The sequence below is a fragment of the Stegodyphus dumicola genome, chromosome 12 (assembly GCF_044657685.1).
Source record: "Stegodyphus dumicola isolate Sdum_Otavi_A_Nest chromosome 12, ASM4465768v1".
Taxonomy (NCBI): domain Eukaryota; kingdom Metazoa; phylum Arthropoda; class Arachnida; order Araneae; family Eresidae; genus Stegodyphus; species Stegodyphus dumicola.
In genome coordinates this window covers 2,978,631-2,990,703 of record NC_140779.1, presented here as the reverse complement: position 1 = coordinate 2,990,703, position 12,073 = coordinate 2,978,631, and the positions used below count along the sequence as shown (strand labels likewise).

General features: G+C 31.9%; 1 non-coding gene across 1 annotated transcript; it reads left to right on the top strand.

Annotated features, from left to right (window-relative positions):
- Positions 1 to 1,479: 1,479 nt before the first annotated feature.
- TRNAN-AUU (transfer RNA asparagine (anticodon AUU)) lies at positions 1,480 to 1,551 on the top strand. Its single transcript has one exon. It is a non-coding gene; the product is annotated as a tRNA-Asn (tRNA).
- Positions 1,552 to 12,073: the final 10,522 nt, after the last annotated feature.

The window sequence follows — 12,073 nt, the reverse complement described above, 5'->3', positions numbered from 1 at the left end:
ATCTTCGGAAGCTGCACAAATGTCGCCAACTATTACAGAACTGAATAAACGCATCGGCATTTGTGCCGCAAGTAATAATTATTCTCCTTTGTGGCGGGTCAATTCAACCGTCTTCCTAACTACGGCGAAATTTGCTAATGAATAGCATCTTTAAATGAACGTGCAAGACGCCTGCAGTGGAGTGTATTCAAAATGTCAATTGATTTGCAAATGATTTCGTAAACATTCTTAGACAGACATTGAATTCTTGAAAAGGCAATGCTTAGTTATTTGGAAGTAGTATTTTCTTATTGAAAAATTTTATTTCAGTTCTATTCATTCTTCTGCAAAGTGCTTGCCAGTAAACAAATATTAGGACACGCGTTCTCAATTTATATTCCATTTAATAACGAAATCAAAGCTTTAAACGTACAATTGTTTAACAGAAGCACATTTTTGACCTACGCTTTCCATTCTTTTTAACGTTTTCCGATATTTTAAGATCCGAATTCTTTTTTAATGCTAATCCATGGTTAAAGATTCTAAATCAAAGTAATTAAGGCCATTAATCCAAACCAAAGGGGTTTTGTCAGTAATATTTCTTAACCTGGAATATAAAGATTTATTATTTAGTTGTTAAAATTCAGAGAGAGTGAGAGAACATTTTACAGAAGTTTAGTTAAAATGATAAATTCTAATTCTTAATCTTAAAATTATTTGAAGTAAAGTAAAAATAAACAAAAGGGGTAAGTCTTTCAAGAACAGAATACAAACAGAACAAATGTCAGTTTCAAGCAAATGAAAGAACTAGATTTTTATACATGTATGCAATGAGAAGAAGCAGAAGAAGAGAAGCAATCATTAGAGGTACTCTGCGAATGCAGTTTATAAACCCGAATTTCTTTCTAAATATTTACTGCATTTAAAACAAGATGGATTTATTCAATAAGCATGTGAGGTTTATCTATTTATTTTTAAATTATAAGGTATTTCTCCCACTTCCCTAGCATACCTTCGTGGTGTAACGGTAGCACGCTGGGCCGGTATTCTAGAGGTGCGTGGTTCGATTCCCGGCGAAGGCGGTTGCATATTTTTCATCTGTTCTGCTTCCAATTAACCTAATGTCTCTACGAGTGGCGCCCGAAGTAAAAGGGTTGAGGATGATGATTCTCCGCACCCAGGATTTGGCGACTAGGTCCCCTAAAACCCTAGTCGCCCTTTAAAAAGGGGAGTATATAAGATATTTCTCCCATTTTCCTAACGATCCTTCGTTGTGTAGTGGTTCTGCACACTGACCCGGTATTTTAGAGGTCCGTGGTTCGATTCCCGGCGAAGGCGGTTGCAAATTTTTCATCTTTTCTGCTTTCAATTAACCTAATGACTCTACAAGTGGCCCCCGAACTAAAAGGGTTGTGGATGATGATTCTCCGCACCCAGGATTTGGCGACTAGGTCCCCTAAAACCGGGATTATATAAGGTATTTTTCCCACTTCCTAGCGTGCCTTCGTGGTGTAACGGTAGCACGCTGGGCCATTATTCCAGAGGTCCGTGGTTCGATTCCCGGTGTAGGCGGTTGAATATTTTTCGTCTTTTCTGCTTCCAATTAACCTAATGACTCTACAAAATAATAGTTCATTTGACTACTTTCCTATTATTCTCTTTTCATGCCAGAATGTAAATAAGAGAGGATCGTTTAATCAGATTGAGGTAGAAAGAAGTGTTATTTAAGCAAAAGTTTCGGAACTTAGTTTTAGATCCTGTCTGCCTATTGCAGGCCACGTTGTGCCGTGATTATTAGCGACTTGCATTAGTGGCGTTGAGTGCTTCTCTAGCCATTCGCCTTTGTCTCGTGGGTTTTCTAGAAACCAGAGCCTTGCCTGCGCGTTTAATTATCTTCTTAGCCGTTAGGCTAATCCACAACATTATGAATTGTTTAACATTACGTATTTCTGCTCAACCAAAAGTGGTTGGCTTTTGTAAACGCAAGTTGGGCAAATTGTTAATTTTGTGTTCGAACAAAAGGGTCTTATACACACTTCTTCTGACTTTTGTTTCGTTTCACAAGGGAAATTCTTCAACAGTCCTTTTATAGTGTATGCTCTTTAACCCTTTGCCCCACAGTGTGTCGGACTTGGACACAAGTAAAAATTTTCTGCTGTACGCACCGAAAAATTGAATGAAAAAGGATTTATAACCTTGAAATCTTGCCTAAAATCAAACGGCGAACCCTAGATGTGCCCAGACCGGGCTCATCGATAATCTACGGCAACTGAGAGTCTATATTCTTTGTTTCTCCGCATCTCATCGGTCAGTTGATTGACAACAATGCTCGTTTCAGCACTCTTTTCGAAGCTCTATTCAATCAGTGTGCCACTTTGGGCACACCCACAGAATTAAAACGATAAGTGCTATCTTCACAGAATTTTATTTGTGTACTCCTATAGGCCTAATTAGGCTGCCTATCTTTTTTCTTTTATCAAAACTCCAACTTTAAAAGGTAGCGTGCTGGAAAGGGTTAAGAGACAAGAAATACAACTATTTAAATGCTTTTAAAGAAATAATCTTTAAACAACTGCTAGTGGACCAAATGCAGAATTTTGGTTACGTTTTTATATGTAAGATAAATGTTTATATAAAATACCACGACTTGAAATGGTAGTTACTACATTTTCCCAGAAGTAGAAAATTGAATTTATTTTGCCTTGAGTTAAATGTTTAATAAACGCACACGTGTGTGGGGAGAAAAATTTTTTGATTCAGCTATATTGGAATGCATTGTGGCAAAATTTATTTGCGATAGTAATGGCTTTTTCGTGTGCACATATAAGATGGAATTATTTCATCGGGCTGTAGCCACTATCAACGCGAAAACCGTGCGGTATTTGATCTTTTAAAGCGTGCAGGAGAACATTCTGGTAATTTCTGTTTTCTGGATGTTTCTGGAAATCGAAAGAGTAGAATTACAGTTAAGACTAACACACAATTACATTTAATTAATTTAAATATAAATTACGACATGTCTATTAATTAAGGGGACTCATACACCTTAAAACCCATACGATCATCAAATATGTGATTGTTGCAAGAATTGGGATAACTCATTTATTTTAAAAGCAATTGCTTCCATCTTTTTATAGCTGACTGCATAATATAGCTGCTCTCTGAAATTGTAACCAGAAAGTTTGTGTTGCCACAAATATTTTTATAATTTAATTCGCTTTGTGACAAAATGTTTCGTCATGTTTCCAACTTGCGCGCACATTTTGAAACATTCTGTTGCATAATTTAATTCCATATTTAATATATAGCTTTTAAAACACTTGGAAACTACTGTGAACCAAAATTTCTAAGAATTTCATGTTAAATGTTTATTTTATTTGAAGTTTATTTTATAAAATGCATTGTATTAAAATAATCTGTAATGTTTTCACGCATAAAATTTGTAATATTAAAATATTCATCAGATTTTTGATTGAGTTAATAAATAGTGCCCACATAAAGAATTCCATAGAATTTCAAGAAGGTACCATTAGTCATTTTTAAAATATCATGCGCGCCAGGTGGAAACGTGACGAAACATTTTGTGACAAAGCGGATTAAATTACAAAAATATTTGTGGCAACACAAAATTTCTGGTCACTAGTTCCCAAAGCAGCTATATTTTAAAGCTAAATTTTTGGATTCAGCTATATTGCAATGGATTGTGGCAAAATTTAATGGCGATAGTAATGAATTTTTCGTGTACACATATAAGATGGCATTATTTCATCGGGCTGTAGCCACTATAAACGCGAAAACCGTGCGGTATTTGATCTTATTAAAAATTCATCTTATTTCTAGAGGTATTGTACATATGGGTATTGGAGCTTTTCTAATATTTATATATTATTTTCCCCGTGCTTATGTGATAATCTGCATTTTAATTGAACCATTGGCTACGTACATGCAAAATGTCAGTCAGTTCGACATTTGTATATGTGTGATTGGGTAGAAAACCAATGCAAAAACTATCTTACACCTTCGTATATTAATAGAGTTTACTTTGTCTTTCAGAGGTATCAGAAACCCCTATACCGACAATGTTAAATTGGCCATTTTCGATGTACCTTTTCTCAAAATCTGCTGTAGATACAAGCTTGAAAGTTTTTATGTAATTAAAGTATACCTATCTCATTATACTGAAATGAGCTTTTGAAGCATTTTGAATTTTAGAGTAAATTACAGAATATTTTATTAGGCATAGTAAAATTTAGTACTTTTCTCACACAAAAAAATTAAAATTTTTTTTTCTAAGTTTATTACAAAAAGCTCATTTTAGTAAATATTAGGGAACCTAATAAATAAGCCATAAAAAGTTTAGATACCTGTGAGCAGTAGTTCCTGAGAAAAGGTACATCGAGTATAAAAAAAATCACGTTTGGAGAAAAACGCGTTTTTATGTAAAAATCCTCATTGATCAAAGCAGTAGATGACAAATCAAAACTAGATCTTTTTACAGTTCTAATTTTCGTAGAGATTAAAGAATAATATTTTTAGGAAGATAAAAGTGTAGAGAATTTGAAAATGCAAAAATCCGAAATCGCAATTTTTTGAAGATTTTGGAGTTCCAACACCCCTTTATATGCTGAAAATCACACCAATTTGAATTTAAATAACTGGGAATAATTTAATATTAAAAATTATTTTAATATTTGCTGCTGGTATTACTGTATTTTAACTGCCGATATTTTGTGTAATATTTTTCGTATTCGATAGTTAGGTTCTTACTCTTCTTTTTCGGTAATTCCTTGTTTTCTTGAGCTGATAGCCGCAAATTTAATATCAGAGATAAGATATTAGTTGCAATTCACATAAAACACAAAGCGGCTTTCATTTTTATTCTTAACAAAGCATTATAATTAACAACAATTAAATAATTATTCAAATTTTAATGTTTTTAAACATGCAGATAAACGTTTAATAATTTAACAAAGCAACATTTATCAGGATTTAAAAAATAGATCTCCCATAAAAATTTCGTAACTGAATAATAGATTTGTCGTATTTGAAAGGTAAATTGGAGAATAGTAAGTAATTTCTAAAAACATACAAAGCATAAAATAAATACCACTTTTCTCCGTAGATAAATTTCTTAATTTTTTGGAACTTTTACCTGAATATATTTTCCTTTTTTTAAATTTCATTCATATATAAAATACATAGATGCTTAGATTCAAGAAATATTACAAAAGCCTCGAATTTATATATCGACTTCAGATACATCGTCGGTAAAAAAAAATGGGGAATCAGATTATGATAGTTGCTATTGTATGGTTATCACGAACAAATTCATGACTTTTAAATAAATAATACCGTTCGTTTCACTATATTTCGTGTAATTTCACAGTGTTGCGTGCGTACCGGTTCGTAATAGATTGAATGCACAAGTCTGATGAAAAGTTAATAAAATTTATTCTTATCACAAGAAATAAAACAAAAATCTGAAATTTTTCCTCACACATATTCGTACAGTATCAAACAGTAGTTATATTTTAAACTGCTAAAACGTTAAATAGAACACAATTCAAAGCGAAGAGAAAGCTAATGCGATCTCAAAATGACGGCAGCGAAGTAAACAGCAACAACTTAGTAAACAACTCAACTCGGATGGTTTCCTACGGCCTTTTTAATCGTGCAGGAGAACATTCTGGTAATTTCTGTTTTCTGGATGTTTCTGGAAAGCGAAAGAGTAGAATTACAGTTACGACTAACACACAATTACATTTAATCAATTTAAATATAAATTACGAGATGTCTATTAATTAAGGGGACTCATACATCTTAAAACCCGTAAGATCATCAAATATGTGACTGTTGCAAGAATTGGGATAACTCATTTATTTTAAAAGCAATTACTTCCATGTTTTTACAGCTGACTACATAATATAGCTGCTCTCTGAAATTGTAACCAGAAAGATTGTGTTGCCACAAATATTTTTATAATTTATTTCGCTTTGTGACAAAATGTTTCGTCATGTTTCCAACTTGCGCGCACAATTTGAAACATTCTGTTGCATAATTTAATTCCATATTTAATATATAGCTTTTAAAACATTTGGAAACTACTGTGAACCAAAAATTCTAAGAATTTCATGTTAAATGTTTATTTTATTTGAAGTTGAGTTTATAAAATGCATTGTATTAAAAAAATCTGTAATATTTTCGCGCATAAAATTTTTTAATATTAAAATATTCATCAGATTTTTGATTGAGTTAATAAATAGTGCCCATATAAAGAATTCCATAGAATTTCAAGAAGGTACCATTAGTCATTTTTAAAATATCATGCGCGCCAGGTGGAAACGTGACGAAACATTTTGTCACAAAGCGGATTAAATTACAAAAATATTTGTGGCAACACAAAATTTCTGGTCACTAGTTCCCAAAGCAGCTATATTATGTAGTCAGCTGTAAACCGATGGAAGTAATTGCTTTTAAAATAAATAAAATATTCCAATTCTTGCAACAGTCACATATTCGAAGATCATAAGGGGTAAATGCGCGTGCTCCTGTAATTTTACATTTTCGCCGTAGCTTTCTCTTAAAACACGTCACGTGCTGTATTGCACGGGGAAATAAAACAATTTTAATTACAATTAAATTAAAAGTAACTAATTAAATACAAAATCCGTAACAATAGTTTTGAATCAATAGAAAACTGTATGGTCAGAACTACAAAAGTGCATTTTTGAATAATTTAATAATAAAGCGCTTGGTTAATTAGAAGTATAAGATGCAAAGTGATAAGTTTGGATTAGGTTAGATTATTTGGGTACGAAAAAGCACAGAAGCGCTATCCTCCTTAAGGGGACTCGTACACCTTAAAACCCATAAGATCTTAAAATGTGTGACTGTAGCAAGAATTGGGATACCTTATTTATTTTAAAGGCAATTCCTTCCATATTTTTACAGCTCATTACATAATATAGCTACTTTCATAAATAGTAATCAGAAAGTTTGTATTGCCACAAATATTTTTATAATTTAATCCGCTTTGTGACAACATTTTTCGTTATGTTTTCACCTTCCGCGCACAGTTTAAAATACTCTATTGCATAATTTAATTTCATATTAATTATATGACATTTATAACACTTGGAAACTACTGTGAAACAAAATTATAAGAATTTCATGTTACATTTTTATTTTATTCTCTTATAAAATATCCCAATTCTTGCAACAGTCCCATATTCGAAGATCATAAGGGGTTTAAGTGTATGAGCCCCCTTAAAGAAGGAATGTTTTCATAAAGGAGCTTTTAAGAGAAACTGGTTCTTATTCCCGTTGCGCGTAGGAGGAAATCATTAAACTTTTTCTCATCAACGTAGAATTTGCATTTCTTCACGCGTGCTACCAGATTTAAATATTCTGGCATTGGCAATTAGCGAAATGAAGGCTTATAGGAGAGAACGTAAAATTAAATAAAATTGGTTATTTAAAATAAATATAAATCCTTAAAATGTATTAACCTTTTTTGTCTACTCTCAACCACCAAAGACGTGAAGAGGCGGGGCATAAACGAACTAAATTACAGAACTATTTATAGCCGTAAAGAAAAATTAATTGTAAATTCGAATATATTTAATAACGTATATTAATTAGTTTTTGTACATATAACGCGCATTAACTTCGTTTCTCTAACACCGATAATGTGCAAAATGAAGAAAAAAGGAAAGCGTATTTTTTGCACACCCCTTTTTAATATACGTATGTATATGGGAGGGTATTTAAAGATAAGCAAACATTTATAAATGTATTTTATTGAATTTGAAATGAATGTATGCTAATACAATTGACATAGAAATGCATAAAGTTACGTTTTTTGAATTTTGCATTCTGTGCATGTAGTTGGTGTTATATCGGATACATAAAATTATATGTAGTAATTTAAATATCCCGATAATTTCACTGAGATAGCATATATTACAAAGCATCGTTATTTCTAGTCTCTAGACAAATATAAATTTGTGATAGTTATATATTACGCATTTGCTCCATTTGAAAAATACTTATTCTCAGTTTCTGAAACAATGGAATGATATATTGACAAATTCAGCATGAATAATTATTAGTACAAAGGGGCAATTTGCCCTGAAGGATTATTAATTTCGTTTTGGCATTTTGCGTGGAAAACTTTAAACGGCGAATCACTTTTCAAACTGTTGCCACCAAATATTATCGCCGTAAATTATGTTTCAAGAAATTAAATAATGTAGAATCTGCATAAATGTATGCATGTTTCTCGCATTGCGATAAAACAACGGTACCTAGAGCCATCCAATTTTAAATAACGTAATCCTTCTGAGAATATGGGTATCTGGAAGCCCTAATTTGAATTTGAAATTTGCTTTATTATCAATTTCATATTTTGTAACAAACTAAACGATTTCAAAGCGAGCAATGGCAACACTGTACGAGGGAAAAACACATTTTTATCTCCAGCGCGCGAGACTCTAAATTCTAAAGATATGATTATTTTAGAATTATTTTGCGATATTGCTGTTAAACTGAATTTTATGGTTTAAGAGCGAAGAACATGGTATTTAATAAATGTAGATAACACACAAAACTTAAAAAAAAAAAAAAAAAAAAAGCCTCTTTGACCGTAATTTAAAATCTGAAATATTTCAGATTTTAGCTGTAAAATGCCCACAACCATCTAGATTTTGTTTTGGAGTCACTGAAGTCATATTTCTAACGTAAACCGCCAACATGCACAGGCAATATTGAGAAATAACCTTTAGCCACGTGTCAATGATCTGCTATCAGAAATATTGCTTTGTAATATCTTTGGTTATTCAGAAGTCAATCCACAAAAATCAGCGTTATATTTTCAAAATTTTTGCTGCAAAACCGCAAATCCATTTGCAGTTTTGCAGCTGAGGATGGTGGTTCGGTAAATCCATCGAAACTAGTCCTGCGAAAATTTTGAATATGTAACGCTGATTTTTGTGGTTTGACTTCTGAATTGGTATTTATTCGGCGTGTTATTGTGTCTTAATCTTTGGTTATGTTTAGGCAGTTCTCAACAATAATAAGGAAAAATAACTTTAAAGAGTTACTTCTTTTGAAACAGAAGCTCTGTCCCGTGGAGAAAATTGTTATTAAAAATCATGGAGGAAAATGTTTCGAAAACAAATTTGTTATTTCGTAGATACCTATGCTAATGAAGTCACTGCACACGACAGAGATTCACTAGATAGAAAATACTTAAAAAAAAAAAAAAAAAAAATATTTACACACTTTTGAACACGCCTCTAAAAAAGAACCCAAAAATGAAAACTCGAATAGAAAATAAATATTTAAATTAGCAGCCATTCTTTTATAACCGTCTAACCATCGGGAAACTCTTCCCCTCGACTGCTCTAAATTCTTGTAAATGAAAGAAGAGGTTCCATTGATTAGATGATGAGCAAGTCATCTAACATCGTCGTTTTCCTCGCTTTGGTTGTATGCTTCCAGCAAATCCACCTTTGTCCTACGGTCTGGCGAAGTACGAATACAAAAGACAGCGTTAGGCCCTTCGGATCTTTAATGAAGCCATTATCCAATATCGTCGGCAATCATGGCGAAACGCTCCTTATTCTCAGTACTTAGTGGAATTAGCAGTTATCGGGCCTTAGACCCACTACAGTGATTGAAATGGTTGATTAGAAGAATCGAAAGATAGCTGGGCGAGATATATTATTATTCTCTTTCGACGTTTGCAAATCTGCAGATTCATTTTACTTAATAGAAGCTGAAGGAAATATTTCTGCATTAGCACCAGTTTGATGTATTTGCTTTATACTCCACGCAAAGCAGTATATTTGTTTGAATTTGCAGCACGATAATCTTCTTTTAATTTGTTTGAATTTGCAGCACGATAATCTTCTTTTAATTTGTTTGAATTTGCAGCACGATAATCTTCTTTTAATTTGTTTGAATTTGCAGCACGATAATCTTCTTTTAATTCTCTTGATAGTATTTATCGAAATAAGAAGGAGGCGAAAATTGAATCATGAATTTATCTTAGAATAAATTTCAAACTTTAAGGCGTATCAGAAACCCCTATACCGACAATGTTAAATTGGACTTTTTCGATGTACCTTTTCTCAAAATCTGCTGTAGATACAAGCTTGAAATTTTTTCTGTAATTACAGTATACCTATCTGATTACACTGAAATGAGCTTTTGAAATATTTTGAATTTTAGAGTAAATTACAAGATATTTTGTTAGGCATAGTAAAATTTAGCACTTTTCTTACACAAAAGAATTAAAAATTTTTTTTTCTAAGTTTACTACAAAAAGCTCACTTCAGTAAATATTAGGGAACCTAATAAATAAGCCATGAAACGTTTAGATACTTCTGAGCAGTAGTTCCTGAGAAAAGGTACATCGAGTATAAAAAAATCACGTTTGGAGAAAAACGCGTTTTTATGTAAAAATCCTCATTGATCAAAGCAGTAGATGACAAATTAAAAATAGATTTTTTTATAGTTCTAATTTTCATAGAGAATAAAGAATAATATTTTTAAAAAGATAAAAGTGTTAAGAATTTGAAAATGCAAAAATTTAGAAATCGCAATTTTTTGAAGATTTTGGAGTTCCAACTCCCCTTAAGTTTAAATACATCGCCAAGTTTCGTCTTGGGTATTAAAGTGTACTGTATATAAAAGCCATTTGGGGCGATATTCCAGACTTACTAGTTCAAAGAGGCAATTTGCCCTGAAGGACTATTATTTTCGTTTTGGCATTTTGCGTTGGTTTTCTATCCGATTCATTTTCAAATTGTTGCCACCAAATATGATCGCCCTGTATTATATTTAAAAAATTAAATAATTAAGAATCTGCATAAATGTACGTATGTTTCTCGCAATGTGATAAAACAACGGTACCTAGAGCCATCCAATTTTGAATAACGTACGTTTCTACCCGAATATCGGCATTTGGAAGCCCAAATTTGGAATTTGTTTTATTATCTATTTCATATTTTTTAAACCTTTAACGAATTTTTGCTTAACAAACTCAGCGATTTAAAAGCGAGCAATGGCAATACTCTACGGGAGGGGGGAAATACCTTTTTATCTCCAGCGCACGGAACTGTGTATCGAGATTCTAAAGATATGCTGATTTTAAAATTATTTTGCTGATGAACTGAATTTTATGGTTTAAGTGCGAAGAACGTGATATTTAATAAATAAAGGTAACACAAAAAACATTAAAAAATGCCCGTTTGGCCTTCATTTAAAATCTGATACTTTTCAGATTTTTTTAAAACTTTTTTTAATACCCTATGATAGTTTTACCTAATGGAAAAAAAATGAAAATATCGCTACAAATAAAAAAAAAAAAAAAAAAAACTGTAGGTGATTTAAGGGAGCTTAAAACCCGTATGATCTTCGAATATGTGACTGTTGCAAGAATTTTGATATTTTATTTATTTTAAAAGCAATTACTTTCAACATTTTACAGACTACATAGCATAGCTGCGTTGGGAACTAGTAACCAAAAACGTTTGTGTTGCCACAAATATTTTTGTAATTTAATCCGCTTTGCGAAAAAATGTTTCGTCCTGCTTCCACATTGCGCGCATTATATTTTAGAAATGGCTAATGGCACATACTTGAAATTTGATGGAATTCTTTATATGGTCACTATTCTCTAACTGAACCAAAAATCTGATGAATATTTTAATATTAGAAACTTTTTTGCACGAAAAAGTTACAGATTTTTTTAATAAAATACATTTCATAAACTCAACTCCAAATAAAATAAAATTTTAACATGAAATTCTTAAAATTTTTGCTTCACAGTAGTTTCTAAATGTTATAAAAGCTGTATATTAAATATAGAATTAATTTATGCAGAAGAATGTTTTAAACTGTGCGCGCAAGGTGGAAACATGACGAAACATTTTGTCACAAAGCGGATTAAATTATATAAATATTTGTGGCAACACAAACTTTCTGGTTACTATTTTCGTATTGTATTTATGACATCTTACAGTGCCTGAATATTACGCACCTGTATTGTATCAAAGACAACACTATTTGTGATATTATATGCAAGATA